Source organism: Triticum aestivum, chromosome 3A, assembly GCF_018294505.1.
Source record: "Triticum aestivum cultivar Chinese Spring chromosome 3A, IWGSC CS RefSeq v2.1, whole genome shotgun sequence".
Classification (NCBI taxonomy): domain Eukaryota; kingdom Viridiplantae; phylum Streptophyta; class Magnoliopsida; order Poales; family Poaceae; genus Triticum; species Triticum aestivum.
Genome location: NC_057800.1, coordinates 72,407,769 through 72,424,485, shown reverse-complemented (window position 1 = coordinate 72,424,485; position 16,717 = coordinate 72,407,769).

Below are 16,717 nucleotides of genomic sequence, written 5' to 3'. Positions count from 1 at the left end.
GAGAGGCGCGGCGGCGTCGGGCGGTCGGGGCGGAGAGCGGGCGGCGCGGCGAGGAGGCGCAGGCGTCGGGGCGCAATGGAGATGAAGCGGGCCAGGAGGGCCCACGGCGGGAGGTGGCCGGCATGCCACGTGGCGCGACGGGAGTGGGTGGTAGCGAGTGTCCGGCTAGGCGGCGGACATGTCCGGCGACGGAGGAGCAGATTTTAGGGTTAGGGTGCGAAATGGCCCGGGATTTTAAAGGGGAGGACCTCTTTGTAGGTAGGAGGAGCTAGGGGGCTCCAAATTGAGCACGGTTTGCGGCCATGCGATCGTGATCGAACGACCGGGGTGATGGAAGGGGTTTGGATGGGTTTTGGGCCACTTTGGAGGGGTGTTGGGCTGCAACACACACGAGGCCTTTTTGGTCCCTCAGTTAACCATTGGAGTATCAAACGAAGTCCAAATGGCACAAAATTTGCCACGCGGTCTACCGGTAGTAAACCAAGGCCGCATGACAAGTCTCGGTCCAATCCGAAAACGTTTAACACCCGCACACGAAAATAGGTAGAAAGGGACACCGGATGACATAGGAGCGCCGGAATACAAAATGGACAACGGGGAAAATGGTCGGATGCATGAGACGAACATGTATGCAAATGAAATGCACATGATGACATGATATGCAATGCATGACACGCAAGCAAAGACAAGGCAACAACAACGAATACTAGAGGACACCTGGCACATCGGTCTCGGGGCGTTACAATACTCCACCACTACGAGAGGATCTCGTCCTGAGATCTAGAATGGCACCGGAGGGAAAACGGAAGAGAAAGAGAAGAGGTAAAACTAAGTTGCTTCTTTGACAAACGATTGAGACCAAAGAACATTGAGAGGTTGAACAAATTGAAAGAAAGAATGCAACGAGAAAGAGCAAAGTTGAAAGCACTCTGTTAGGAAAAGGAACAAGGAAGAACAAATTCGAACAGCACTCCCGTTGAAAAGTGATATGAAACTTGATAAGATGAAAAGAACTTGAGTAGGGCACAACACTCCGGTTAAAAGGATAAGCATGAAAAGAACATGATCCTAACAAAACAAGATGATGGGTCGAAGAGAGCAAGATCACCATTCCTCCGGAAGGAAGAAATAGAAGATAGGTAATTGAAGAAAAAGGAATTGAGAATAAAATGACAACTTCTGCCACATATGAGCTTGAAAAGGCATCCTCAGGAGAAAAGTCAAACGGAGTTGTTGGAATACCAACAACGAAAAGAATAAACTTGATATGGTCTTATAGAATACATCTCAGATTATGAGGTGACCAACTGCCACTCACGGGAAGAAGAATTGAATTGATATGGACAAGGAGACGAGAAAGTTATTACACCGGGAGGATAAAAGAAGAACTTGGGTCATTTATGAGCCCCATAAACAAGACACAAGATAACTCCAACAAAGAGGTTGATGGATTTAATATACCTCATTCTTAACAACAAGTGAATCATGAAGCATGACTCAAAATATCAAGAATGACATAATACCACCTCCAATGATACGGAAGGAAGAATTGCACTCCGGATTGCAAGATGAAGAATTCTTGAGCTCCTCTGAAAAGAATCTCAATGAAAAACTTCGAGAAGGAATTAAATCCTTGATGAACCATCATCTAGAACCTCCATGAAGAACTCCGGTAAACAAAGGAATGAAAAGAAAGAGAAATTGAAAACACAAGGTGAATTCTTGCAATGAGTTAGATGGATCTCCGTGATAATTAGAGCTTGGAACTCCGGGAAAGAAAAGATGAAACAAGTGAAACCGAGAATTTGATGAGTCTTCGGAATAAGGAATTGAATTCACTCGATGAAACAAGAGTAAGGATTACGTTATGCGTAACCTTCACCAATTTAAATTGATGATAAACAACCGATTTGGCATACTACTTATTCTCGAAGAAAGGATTAAGACAGATATCGCGTCAGACTTGGGAAGGTCTTCAATGAACTGCCGGTAGAATTGAAACAACGAATGAATTGATATGATAAACGAAGGAAGAGGAACTCTTGAACGAACCACCATAAGAATTAAAAATGAACGAAATAAAGGGATGAATCACCGAGTAAGAATTGTGAAATGAAGGAAGATACTTGAGACAATCTAGATACATGAGAACGAAGGGATCACGAACTGATTAGAGATCACTTGAACGATGCACCGGTAAGATTTGGGGAACGATAGCTGAAAGCTGGAATGAATAATTCTTCTGAAATGATGGCCTCCGGATTATCAAACAGAAAAAAACTCCTGAATTGCTCCGGATGGGTGAAAAGAATTCTCACAAAGGAAATAAATTATGAGAGGATGGCAAAAGGCTAGAACCATGAATCTTGAGAGAATGGATAAAATATGGAGGGAAAACTCTTCTTTGATCTTCAAATACCGAGAATGACGACTAGAAACACCACCAAGAATTATTTAGACACTCCGAAAGAATCAAAAAGTGAAGAGGTTGAGCCAACTATCAAAAGAATTCTGAAAGATCTAGGAGAAGGCATTTGACTGATGATAATTCATTCTTACGTCAAACTTTGAAAGATTTGAGAATAGCTCCGGTAAAATTAGAGAGTCAGGTAAGATCCTGGAAAAAGACCTGTGGGTTAGGGCCCACTCAAAAGAAATATCGTTGAACGATTTAAAAGAGAGGTTGCACCGGTTGAGTTAAAAGACATGAATGAGAGAACATCCTCGAAAGATCTTGAACAAAAGCAGAGTGGAAACATGAATCTTCGAGATATCTTGAGCACTCCGGGACAAAAGAATATCGAGAAGTGGAAGATTAAGAGGTGCACCGGCATAAGAAGGTATTAGAAAGGAGCAAAAAGGATATGATCAACAGCAAAACTTGAATTGAATCCACCGGAGGAGAAAACGAGTGAAGAGTGACGAAACTTGAAGCTCCGTTAGAATCTTCATGAGAATCACCGGATAAGAACATTGACGGAAAACATGGAAAGACTTCCCATCAATAAAATGGATAGTGATAAAGAACTCTGAGTCCTTGAAGAAAAAGGGTGGGTGGGTGGGAAAAACAAAGACAACTTGGGATGGATAAAATGAACAACGTTGAGAAAGCTGAGATTGAATCTTGCGGATGTTGAAAATAAACGGATCCGCTTGAAGAGAAAACACACCAGTTGAACAAGATTTACATGAAAATCTCGATTATCAAGAAAGATTAGTATTCACATCAGAGTATGAGAACACCGCTTAGGATTAGTATGGAATCAACACTTGTCTCTGAAGCAACTCGAATACCACAACTCAAAACAAAACAAAGGATTGTCTTGCAAAATAAGCCGGAACAAACATATGATAGAGATTTCGTCCGAATTTTTGTGGTGGGGCCTACACGGGCTCGATCATACAACACCATCATGTGCAAGGCAGTGCACATGACATACGAAGCGTCCCCGAGTCGGCATAGCCAAGGACTCTTTAAGACACAACGAGACCACTGTAAAACCAACTGTGAATAGGCAGACCACTAGACGTCGAACCCCAATTTCATATCATATATCCATCGGAAAGATATCTTAAGAGCTACTTGAATTCCCACTTATAAACTCTCGAAATTTTCCGGTTATGCAATCAGGTTTTGGGGATACAGGGGAAGCATAATATCTCACCCAAAACTAGCAAATCCTACATCCAGCTGTATCCATCCTTCAACACATAACCAAGAAACCTTCGGAAATCGTTTACCTCAACCTTCGAAAAGCATCTGTTATACGAGTTATGGCAATACTCCCGAACTCCCGCCCCGGTACTGGGTGGCGTCGAGGTTATCTCACCAACAACTGCATAAAAGAGATTTTCGATGTTGGCAAAACTAATCTCAGGTATTCCAGAACTGCAACGATAAAATTGTGATGACAACACCTCGGAGCTCAACTCCCCGGGACATTGCCACAACTCCTAAATGACAGGAGGCACCAAGAACAACGTTCTCGTCACAAAACCATCGGGACGATTCGAAGATACCCGTGTGATCCTAAATTTTTTTTAGTGAAATTTGAGAAGAGAAGAGTCAAAAATCTACGTCAGGATGCCTCACCAGAGCAACAAAGGGACTGAGGAGTAAAAAGAATTCCTAACTCTCCGATATATATAATTCCTATAACGCCAGCGATTCGATCAAGCAGGGGGCTCCTAAGGTCGGGGAAGGCTCTGATTACCAACTTGTAACGCCCTCGATGCAGCTATATCTCCCACGTGTCGAAGCACGACTTAGAGGCATAACTGCATTGAAAGCAATGTCGCAAGTGAGGTAATCTTCACACAACCCATGTAATACATAAGGGAAAGAGATACATAGTTGGCTTACAATCGCCACTTCACACAATTACATGAATAAAACATTACATCATCCAGATACAATCAAGGTCCGGCTACGGAACCAAAATAAAAGAAGACTACCCCAAATGCTACACAGATCCCCGATCAACCCCAACTGGGCTCCACTACTGATCGACTAGAACGAAACAACACAAAGGGGAAGATCTTCATCGAGCTCCGGACTATACCTTCGACCGGACTCCTGGACTATGAAGATACATGATTGAAGACTTTGTTCCGTGTTCGGAAGGGACTTTCCTTGGCGTGGAAGGCAAGCTTGGCGATACAGATATGTAGATCTCCTACCATTGTAACCGACTCTGTGTAACCCTAGACCTCTCCGGTGTCTATATAAACCGGAGAGTTTTAGTCCGTAGGACGAACAACAATCATACATAGGCTAGCTTCTAGGGTTTAGCCTCTCTGATCTTGTGGTAGATCTACTCTTGTACTACCCATATCATCAATACTAATCAAGCAGGATGTAGGGTTTTACCTCCATCAAGAGGGCCCGAACCTAGGTAAAACATCGTGTCCCCTGCCTCCTGTTACCATCCGACCTAGACGCACAGTTCGGGACCTCCTACCCGAGATCCCCCGGTTTTGACACCGACATTGGTGCTTTCATTGAGAGTTCCTCTGTGTCATCACTTTTAGGCCCGATGGCTTCTCCGATCATCAACAACGATGCGATCCAGGGTGAGACTTTTCTCCCCGGACAGATCTTCGTATTCGGCAGCGTTGCACTGCGGGCAAATTCGCTTAGTCATCTGGAGCAGATCGAAAGCTACGCCCCTGGCCATTAGGTCAGATTTGGAAGTTTGAACTGCACGGCCGACATCCGCGGAGACTTGATCTTCGACGGATTCGAGCCACAGCCGAGCGCGTCGCACTGTCACGATGGGCATGATTTAGCTCTGCCGCCGAATAGTGCCCTGGAGGCCGCACCCGTGTCCGCTCCGACCCCTAGCTCGGAGCCGATCACACCAACCGAGGATGGGTGGTTAGACACCGCCTCGGGGGCTGCAATCTCTACGGTGATCGAGCCGAACACCAGCCCTATTCTCTGTGAAGACCGTGACTCCAAGGAGCCGGACTCCTCTCCGGACTCCGAGCCCTCTGCGCCTCGACCGATCGAACCCGATTGGGCGCCGATCATGGAGTTCACCGACGCGGACATCTTTCGGCACTCTCCCTTCAACGATATTCTGAATTCACTAAAGTCTCTCCCTCTGTTAGGAGAGCCCTGGCCGGACTATGGTCGGCAAGGATGGGATGCGGATGATGAAGAAATTCAAAGCCCACCCACCACCCACTTCGTAGTCACTGTCGATGATTTAAGCGACATGCTCGACTTCGACTCCGAAGACATCGACGGTATGGACGCTGATGCAGGAGACGATCAAGAACCAGCGCCTATAGGGCACTAGAAAGCCACCTCGTCGTATGATATATACATGGTGGACACCCCAAAACAAGGCAATGGCGATGGATCAGTGGAGGATGACCCCTCCAAGAAGCAGCCTAAGCGCCGGCGTCAGCGGCGCCGCTCTAAATCCCGCCAAAACAAAAACAGTGATTCCGGCACGGGGGGTAATAACACCTCGGACACTGCCGAAGACAACCACCTCCAGCAAGATTCAGCACAGGAGGATAGAGAAGCCAACCCTCATGAGAGAGCGGCAGACAGAGAGGTCGAGGACGATAATTATATGCCTCCCTCCGAAGACGAGGCAAGCCTCGACGACGACGAATTTGTCGTGCCGGAGGATCCCGTCGAACAAGAGCGTTTCAAACGCAGGCTTATGGCCACGGCGAGCAGCCTGAAGAAAAAACAGCAACAACTTAGAGCTGATCAAGATTTGCTAGCCGACAGATGGACTGAAGTCCTTGCGGCCGACGAGTATGAACTCGAACGCCCCTCCAAGAGCTACCCAAAGTGCAGGTTTCTACCCCAATTAGAGGAGGAAGCACCTAAACCTACATCACCAGCGCATGATGCGGCCGACCGGCCACCCCGTGGCCGCGACAGAGAGGCCTCTCAGCCCTCCACTCAAGCCGCACCCCGGCGCCGCTCAAAAACTACCAAGGCATGGGAAAATGCGCCAGACCTGCAAGATATATTGGAGGATAAGGCAAGGCAAACAAGATCGATCTATGAATCACGTGAGCGCCCCATGGCACGAGACGGTACTCGTCACGCTGGATACAGTAAATCCGGTCGGGCCGAACACAGTGGACAAAGCTCGTTTGAGCTACGTCATGATGTATCCCAATACAGAGGCGCCGCACACCCACTATGCTTCACAGAGGAAGTAATGGGTCATCAAATCCCCGAGGGTTTCAAACCCGTGAACATCGAATCATACGATGGCACAATAGATCTTGCGGTATGGATCGAGGACTATCTCCTTCATATCCACATGGCCCGCGGTGATGACCTACACGCCATCAAATACCTCCCACTCAAGCTTAAAGGACCAGCTCGGCATTGGCTCAACAGCTTGCCAACAGAATCAATTGGTTGTTGGGAGGACCTGGAAGCCGCATTCCTCGACAATTTCCAGGGCACTTATGTGCGACCACCGGACGCCGATGACCTAAGCCACATAATTCAGCAGCCAGAGGAATCGGCCAGACAATTCTAGACATGGTTCCTAACCAAGAAAAATTAAATCGTCGACTGTCCGACGCAGAGGCCCTAGCAGCCTTCAAGCATAACATCCGCGACGAGTGGCTTCCACGGCACCTAGGACAGGAAAAGCAGAAATCTATGGCAGCCCTCACGACACTTATGACCCACTTTTGCGCGCGAGAAGACAGTTGGCTAGCTCGCAGCAATAACATGACCAAGAGCCCTGGTAATTCGGATACCAAGGACAACAGTGGCAGGTCGCGTCGCAACAAGCAAAAGCGCTGCATTAACAGCGACAATGCTGAGGATACGACAGTTAATGCCAGATTTAGACGCTCTAAACCCAGTCAGCAGAAAAAGCCATTCAAAAGAAATACACCGGGCCCGTCCATTTTGGACCGAATACTCGACCGCTCATGCCAGATACATGGCACCCCTGAAAAACCAGCCAATCACACCAACAGGGATTGTTGGGTGTTCAAGCAGGCAGGCAAGTTAAATGCCGATAGAAGAGACAAGGGGCTGCATAGAGATAACGAGGAGGAGCCCCGGCCGCCGAACAACAGTGGACAGAAAGGTTTTCCCCCACAAGTGCGGACGGTGAACATGATATACGCAACCCACGTCCCCAAGAGGGAGCGGAAGCGTGTGCTAAGGGACGTATACGCGATGGAGCCAGTCGCCCCAAAGTTCAACCCATGGTCTTCCTGCCCGATCACTTTTGATCGAAGGGACCACCCCACTAGCATCCGTCATGGCGGATTCGCCGCATTGGTTCTAGACCCAATTATTGACGGATTTCACCTCACTAGAGTCCTTATGGACGGCGGCAGCAGCCTGAACCTGCTTTATCAGGATACAGTGCGGAAAATGGGCATCGATCCCTCGAGGATTAAACCCACCAGAACGACCTTTAAAGGCGTCATACCAGGTGTAGAAGCCAACTGTACATGCTTAGTTACACTTGAAGTGGTCTTTGGATCTCCGGATAATTTCCGAAGCGAGGAGTTAATCTTCGACATAGTCCCGTTCCGCAGTGGCTATCACGCACTGCTCGGGCGAACCGCATTTACCAAGTTCAATGCGGTGCCGCACTATGCATACCTCAAGCTCAAGATGCCAGGCCCTCGAGGCGTCATCACGGTCAATGGAAACACCGAACGCTCTCTCCGAACGGAGGAGCATACGGCGGCTATCGCGGCGGAAGTACAAAGCAGCCTCTCAAGGCAATTCTCTAGTCCGGCCATTAAACATCCGGATACCGTCAAGCGCGCCCGGAGTAACCTACACCAAGACCGCCCGGCACGTTCAGAGCAAGCGTAGCAATGCGGCCCCAACCCCAGCCCTCGCGAACTTGTGAAACCAGTGCTGCGCGTACATAACTACGCTCTGGAAATATCATGGGCACAGGGGGAGGGGCACCATCACGGCACGCCCGAAACGCGGCTTAAACCGCACTAGGGGCTGCCGATTTCTTAATTTTCTCTTATTTTCAGGACTCCATTCTTTGGAAGGCTTGTCCGGCAGTACAATTGCCACACAAATGATACAACCAGGGAAGCAGAAAGCTACGCCGCACTATGGAACTCTAAGGTGGTCTCTATAACGAGCAGTATACCTGTTTCGCATAAACATTCCGCAGCTCGCCCCTGGAAAGGACATATTTGATAGTCCCATCTTTTGCTTATCGCACTATTTCTATCGTTCTGCTTTGATCACAGCTTTTTTAAATAAACAATGCATAGCTTCCGTCTATTATCGCATTACCTATTTTTTATGAATATATGTTCATTAATGACATGTTGCACCCGTACACTTTGGTACGGCCAATACGCTAGGGGCTCAAGTACCCCACAATACGGCGTGAGAAGTCCGAACACTTTCACAAGTGCGGCACCCCGAACTTATAGCATTATATGCATCGGCTCCGAATCATGCCTTGGGTCAAATGTTGGGTTTGCCCGGCTCCTATGTTTTGGTACCTTACGTTCCGTTATATCGGCTAAGGTAGCACTAGGAGAACTACTGCGATTGTGCCCCAGTTGAGCTGGGCTAAGCACCTTAGTAGAGAAAACTAAAACTGACCGTCATGATGAGGCGAGAGATGGTCGCTATTCGAGAGGTTTTTGAGTCCCTAAAGACTTATGCCGCTTAGAGTGAGGAGTCGGCTTTGTCCGGCCTAGGCGTGGATAGCACCCCGAACTCGGTCTTCCGAACACTAGGGGCTTCGCCGAAATTTCAAATTATAGAATTGTATGGCTAAGCGAGAGTGTTCAAGCATTATAGTCCGATTGCCTTGTTCGTTGTGTTGAGCGCCTCCCTCGAAGGACCCAAGAATGGGAAAAAGAGCGCTCATGTTTATCCCGAACACCCCAGCACTCGTGCCATGGGGGCAGAAGCCGACGACTCGCCATCTCTCAAATTTGATAAATGACCGCACAGAAGGTAATATTTTAAATTCAAAAGCGTTGCTTAGCGCATATGAACAAGTTTTCAGCGTACAGGATCACAAATGTGAGTTTACTCAAAAATTACATCTTTGGGGCATTCATCCGCTATAAGGCGGGCACCCTTCAGGACGCCCTCATAATACGCTTCCGGGACGCGATGCTCCTTGCCCGGCGGCGGCCCGTCCTTCACCAGCTTCTCCGCATCCATCTTGCCCCAGTGCACTTTAGCACGGGCAAGCGCCCTACGGGCACCTTCGATGCAGACGGAGCGCTTGATTAATTCAAGTCGTGGACAGACATCCACCAGCCGCCTCACCAGCCCGAAGTAGCTCCCAGGCAAAGCCTCTCCAGGCCACAGCCGAACTATGAGGCCCTTTATGGCCTGTTCGGCAACCTTGTGGAGCTCGAGCATTTGCTTCAGCTGGTTGCTCAAAGGCACCAGGTGTCCGGCCTCAGCATACAGAGACCAGAACACCTTCTCCATCGAGCTCCCCTCTTCGGCTCGGTAGTAGGCGGCGGCATCCGGCGCACTGCGGGGCAAATCTGCGAACGCTCCTAGAGAGCTCCGGACTCGGGTAAGTAATAAGTAATTCACTTTCACGTGCTTGCTTTGCATAATGAATGCCTTACTCGCCGCTATCTTCTTCATCGCATCAATTTCTTTGAGGGCTTTCTGGGCTTCGGCCTTTGCAGAATTCACGCTTTTGAGGGCTGCCGCAAGCTCGGACGCTTGCGTCTTTGATTCAAGCTCCAAACTCTCGTGTTTTTTCACGAGAGCCTAGAGCTCTTTCTGCACCTCCTCCACCCGTGCCTCCTGCTTCTCTCTCTCTCTCTCTCTCTCTGTGCGCTCCGCGGCCGCCCTGTTTTCGGCCTCGGACAGCGCTTGCTTAAGGTTTGCCACCTCGGTCATGGCCCCTATAATAGCACATTGATCCTGTCATTTTTTGCAACCACATCTTTTCTATATAATTGCGCAAGGTATTACTTACCTTCCTTCTCCTCGAGTTGGCTCTTGGCATGGCCAAGCTCGTTCTCGGACCGCGTGAGGTTTTGCTTCAGCGTATCCACCTCCGCAGTCAGTGCAGCGGAGGCCAACAGCGAAGCCTGCATACGCATATTGACTTGATTATGTTAGACTCCTGTGATTATTAGATCCTCTATTTGGCTTTTCTTTCCGAATGCCGAACAGAGCATCAGGGGCTACTGTCTATGCGGTAATATTTTTACATATTCTTTACTTACCTCAAAGCCTGTTAAGAGGTTGGCACAGGCTTCAGTCAGTCCGCTCTTGGCGGACCAAACCTTCTGGATCACCACACTCATAATAGTGCGGTGCTCCTCCTCGATGGAGGCGCCATTAAGCGTCTCCAGCAAATTGTCCGGTGCCTCCGGTTGGACGGACGTCATCGGCTTGGTAGGCTTGCTCCTCTTGGAAGGAGGCTGCCTACCGGAGTCCGGAACCGTTGAAGGTTCCGGCGTGGTGTCCGGCTCAAGGCCGGACTTGGAGCCCTTGGGGGTTCTATCCCCTTTACGCCTGGAGTCCGGGAGGTTGCCTTGCGGTGCCTCCAGGACCACCACCTCCTGGCTTGGAACCTGTTGGGACGCCACCTCGGCGCCGTTCGTAGGGTGGGGGGAGGAAGCCGTCGGAAGCAAATTCACCTTCGACGAGTCCAGGGATCCGCTCGATGACTTTGTCGAGCCCGGCCTTGGGTGGACTGAACAATCATGTTCGACGTAAGGAAAAGTTGTGCAATGGGGGAATACTATGAATCACTCTGGTATCCGGATACTTACGATTTCGCCAGGGGCTTGGCCCTGTGCGGCCACTCCTCTTCGCCGTCGTCGGTGTTGGTGGAGTAGTCCGGAGGAGGGGTATTCCCCCTCTTGAACCCTTCGGCCTCCCCGGTTGGGGCGGCCTTCCTTTTCTTCCCTCCCCCCGCTGGGGGGGGGAGGTCTCCTCTTCCTCCTCCTCGTCTTCATGGGAGGAGCGCGCCTTGGAGTCGTCGGATGGTGAATACGACACCTCCTGGCGCCGGGCACTCTTTCGAGTCCCCATGGCCTTCTTCTTGGCCTTCTTCTTCGGCACCACGTAAGGTGCCGGAACCAGCAGCTTCGCCAAGCGAGCGTCCACTGGGCTTTCGGGCAAAGGAGTCGGACAGTTGATATGTCCGGACGTCTCCTGCCAATCCTGTCAAAGGTAAGGGAACTTAGATCCCGCATGGAGTCAAACTATGAAAAACTAATACCCTGTAAAAGGTGAAAACAGCTTACCGCATGAGTGTGACGCTGTGTGCTGAATCCGTGATCCTCGGTAGCGGATTCGGGGGCCTCGGCGCCCTTGGAAAGCACCTTCCAGGCATCTTCGTATGTCATGTAGAAGAGCCTGCTCAGAGTTTGGTGCCGCACCGGGTCAAACTCCCACAGGTTGAAAGCCCGTTGTTGACACGGGAGGATCCGACGGATGAGCATAACCTGGACTACGTGAACAAGTTTGAGATTCCAGTCCACCAGGGTTTGGACGCATGTTTGGAGTCCGGTCAGCTCACCTTTTTTACCGCACGACAGACCCGTCTCTTTCCAGGAGGCGAGCCGCGTAGGGGGTCTGGATCAGAACTCGGGGGCTGCGACCCATTCAGGGTCGCGCGGCTCGGTGATGTAAAACCACCCCGACTGTCACCCCTTTAGGGACTCCACGAAGGAGCCCTCGAACCATAGGATGTTGGGCATCTTGCCCACCATGGAGCCTCCGCACTCCGCTTGGGTGCCGCGCACAAACTTCGGCTTGACATTGAAAGTCTTGAGCCATAGGCCGAAATGGGGGTGGATGCGGAAGAAAGCCTCGCACACGATGATAAAATCCGAGATGTTGAGGACAAAATTCGAGGCCAGATCGTGGAAGGCCATAGTAGAACATGAGCCCCCGGACAAATGGGTGGAGAGGGAAGCCCAGTCCGCGGAGGAAATGGGGGAGGAACACCACTCTCTCATGGGGCCTAGGGTGGGGATGAGTTGCCCCTCTTCGGGAAGCCGGTGCACAATGTCATTAGACAAGTATCCGGCCTTCCTCAGTCTTTTGATGTGTCCCTCCGTGACGGAGGAGACCATCCACTTGCCTCCTGCTCCGGAGAGAAGGTTGAGGTGGGGTGTGCGGACTTGGGCGCTGGAGCTCGAGTGTGCAGAAATGGATAGGCAAAGGAGGAAGAAGGCGTGGATGAAAAGGTGGATCCTTATCCCCTTATATGGGCGGACGCGACCATGGGCCCCCACCAGCCTGGTAAAACTCGCTTGTCTCCAAAGCGCCGTAGTCAATGGCGTGGTTGGGTTACCCACGCCCGTATTGATGAGAATCCCGGAATAAGGGGACACGATCTCTGCTTTAACAAGACATGCCAAGGAAACCGCCTCGCTAAACGCGCTGTGGTAGAACAATAAAATGATTCGAATAAAGACTTGGCCGTGGTGTGATGTCACGCCACGGAATACGTCAGCAGATTAGATTTGTGTAAATATTATTCTCTCTATGGAAATATATGGAAACTTATTTTGCAGAGCCGGACACTACCTTTGTGTTCAAAATCTTCTATGGAGTACTTGGAGGAGGAACCCGCCTTGCAATGCCGAAGACAATCTGCGCGCCGAACTCGTCGTCATTGTAGCCTGGTTCAGGGGCTACTGAGGGAGTCCTGGATTAGGGGGTGTCCATATGGCCGGACTATAGCTTCGATCGGACTCCTGGACTATGAAGATACAAGATTGAAGACTTCGTCTCGTGTCCATAAGGGACTTTCCTTGGCGTGGAAGGCAAGCTTGGTGATACGGATATGTAGATCTCCTACCATTGTAACCAACTCTGTGTAACCCTAGCCCTCTCCGGTGTCTATATAAACCGGAGAGTTTTAGTCCGTAGGACGAACAACAATCATACCATAGGCTAGCTTCTAGGGTTTAGCCTCTCTGATCTCATGGTAGATCTACTCTTGTACTACCCATATCATCAATATTAATCAAGCAGGACATAGGGTTTTACCTCCATCAAGAGGGCCCGAACCTGGGTAAAACATCGTGTCCCCTGCCTCCTGTTACCATCCGACCTAGACGCACAGTATGGGACCCCCTACCTGAGATCCGCTGGTTTTGACACCAATACTCCTCCTTGAGCTTGATTGCGTGACCTTCTCGGTAACATCGGCACCCGCAAACTGGTTTTGGAAGTATCTGTGAGTCACGGGACTCAGCAATCTCACACCCTCGCGATCAAGACTATTTAAGCTTATGGGTAATGTAAAGGTATGAGGTGGAGCTGCAGCAAGTGAGTAGCATATATGGTGGCTAAAAAACATACGCAAATGAGAGCGGGAAGAGAAGGCAAAGCACGGTCGAACAACTATGATCAAGAAGTGATCCTAGAACAACCTACGTCAAGCATTACTCCAACACCGTGTTCACTTCCCGGACTCCGCTGGAAAGAGACCATCACGGTTACACATGCAGTTGATGTATTTTAATTAAGATCAACTTCAGGTTTTCTACAACCGGACATTAACAAATTCCCATCTGCACATAACCGCGGGCATGGCTTTCGAATGTTCAAACCCTGCAGGGGTGTCCCAACTTAGCCCATCACAAGCTCTCACGGTCAATGAAGGATATTCCTTCTCCCAAGACATTCCGATCAGACTCGGCATCCAGGTTACAAGACATTTCGAAAATGGTAAAACAAGACCAGCAAAGCCACCCGAATGTGCTGACAAATCCCAATAGGAGCTGCACATATCTCGGTCTCAGGGCACACCGGATTGTCCAAACTTCCGGTAGGCCAGCCAGAGTTGCCCCTGGTGGCCACCGGCGGCTGACAAGTTGGACCAACACTTAGAGGAGCACTGGCCCGGGGGGTTTAAAATAATGATGACCCTCGGGAGCGCGACTCCCAAGGGAAAAGAAAAGGCTAGGTGGCAGATGGTAAAACCAAGGTTGAGCATTGCTGGAGGAGTTTTATTCAAGGCGAACTGTCAAGGGGTTCCCATTATAACACAACCGCGTAAGGAACGCAAAATCCGGGAACATAACACCGATATGACGGAAACTAGGGCGGCAAGAGTGGAACAAAACACCAGGCATAAGGCCGAGCCTTCCACCCTTTACCAAGTATATAGATGCATTAATTTAATAAGAGATATTGTGATATCCCAACAAGTAAACATGTTCCAACAAGGAACAACATCTCCATGTTCCAACAAGGAACAAACTTCAATCTTCACCTGCAACTAACAACGCTATAAGAGGGGCTGAGCAAAGCGGTAACATAGCCAAACAATGGTTTGCTAGGATAAGGTGGGTTATGGCTTGGCTTAACAATATGGGAGGTATGATAAGCAAGTGGTAGGTATCGCAGCATAGGCATAGCAAAAGAGCGAGCAACTAAGCAAGCAAAGATAGAAGTGATTTCAAGGGTATGGTCATCTTGCCTGAAATCCCGCAAGGAAGAAGGACAAGTCCATGAAGAAGACAAACAGACGTAGATGAACGGATCCTCACAAATGCGACGTTATCGGAACCAACACGAAGAAGCAACACCAGAAAGAAGCACACAACATAGTAAACAACCAACACACGAACATGGTATGATATGCGAGATGCGGTATGTGATGCATATGCATGATTTGCAAAGGAAAGGTTGAACCTGGCCTCAACTTGGAAATCCAAGAGTGCCACTGTAAAGGTGAGGTGATTTCGGTTGAAATCGATATAAAGATCGCCGGAATCGGATGCACAGTTGGAAATGGCAAGCAAAACAAATATGGCACCGGTCTGTGATAAACAGCAAGTGACCAAATAAATGCATCAAGATAAATATGCTACAACACTCAAACATGGTAAAAAAAATACATGGCAGGGATCCACTCATGATGCTTGACAAAACATGAACACTGAGCTACGGCTAATTCATCCATTAACAGGTTCAAACAAGCATGGCAAAAGTGCAAATGATAACAGGTTTCAGACTTAGTGAAATTAACACAAGTCTGGAATTTATCATCAGGAAGCAATGTTTAGAGCAGCATAACTATATGCCACAGAAACATAACATGGCAAAGCAAGGCATGCCATGAAGCAACTCAAAGTACTTAACAAAAGTCCCTTAGTGACCTTGAGCCAAAAGGGATCAGAAAATACAATTGCAAGCATGTGAACATGGCAAAAACATAAACAGATTCAGACTTAGTGAAAAGCTGGAGCATGCAAATCAGTTAACGGGTAGGCATGTTTACGAGCTCGATGCACTCACTACGAAGCATGGCATGAAAAACTAAGCATACACCCATAAAGAATACATGGCATAGAAGCTAGACATGGCAAGAACACAACATAGCATGCACGGATCAATAACAACATCCCCGGCAAAATCGCTAAACATGTCAAGAATCTGCCAGGATTATTTTATAGCAAAAGTAGAGCTTGATTGACTCAAGCTAGGGTGCTCCATAAATGCAAAAAAAGACATGGATGGATAGAGCACCACAAAGTTAACAAAATATCCTTACTGATGATCCTCAAAATAGGCACGGATCACTAGGAAACAACATGAACATATGGCATACCGACAAAATCAGGACAAGGACTTAGAGAAATTCTAAGTCCTTGAAATCAGCATTACCGATTACGCTACTTTGCAAGCTTGTGCTAGTCACTACAAATATCACAAAAATACATGGCAAGCACCACTTTAAAGATGGCATGGCATATAACAAAACACATGTAAAGCTCAGGATCATAGCATGCAGACATTAATCATGGCAAAAATGACAAAATGCCATTTGCTGAAACAGATCTGACAAATTCATCAAATAACCCTCTTCCATCAGCATTTCGGGCATCAAGATGAGCTCAAAAGAAAATTATTCAATGATATGAAATGATGTACTCGTTGAGACGAACATATTGATATGCTACACGCGCAAAACGGAGCTACGGATGCAGAGTTATAGCATGATGAAGATTGCATAAAAATTAGGGTTTAGGGGGAAAAGTCAACCGGGGAAATTCTCAGATCCAGATCTGGATCGGATCAGGAGGTACTGTAGCAATGCGGAAAAGGAGGATCTCTGGCGAGAAGGTCGCTGCTCCGGTGAGGAAAACCGAGGGGGAGGCCGGAGAAGAGGAGGCCGGCGAGGTCGGTGGTGCACCGGCGACGAGGGAAGGCCAGACGGTGGGGGCGGCGTCCCCTGCGGCGGTTCCGGCCGCGGTGGCGGCGAGGTGA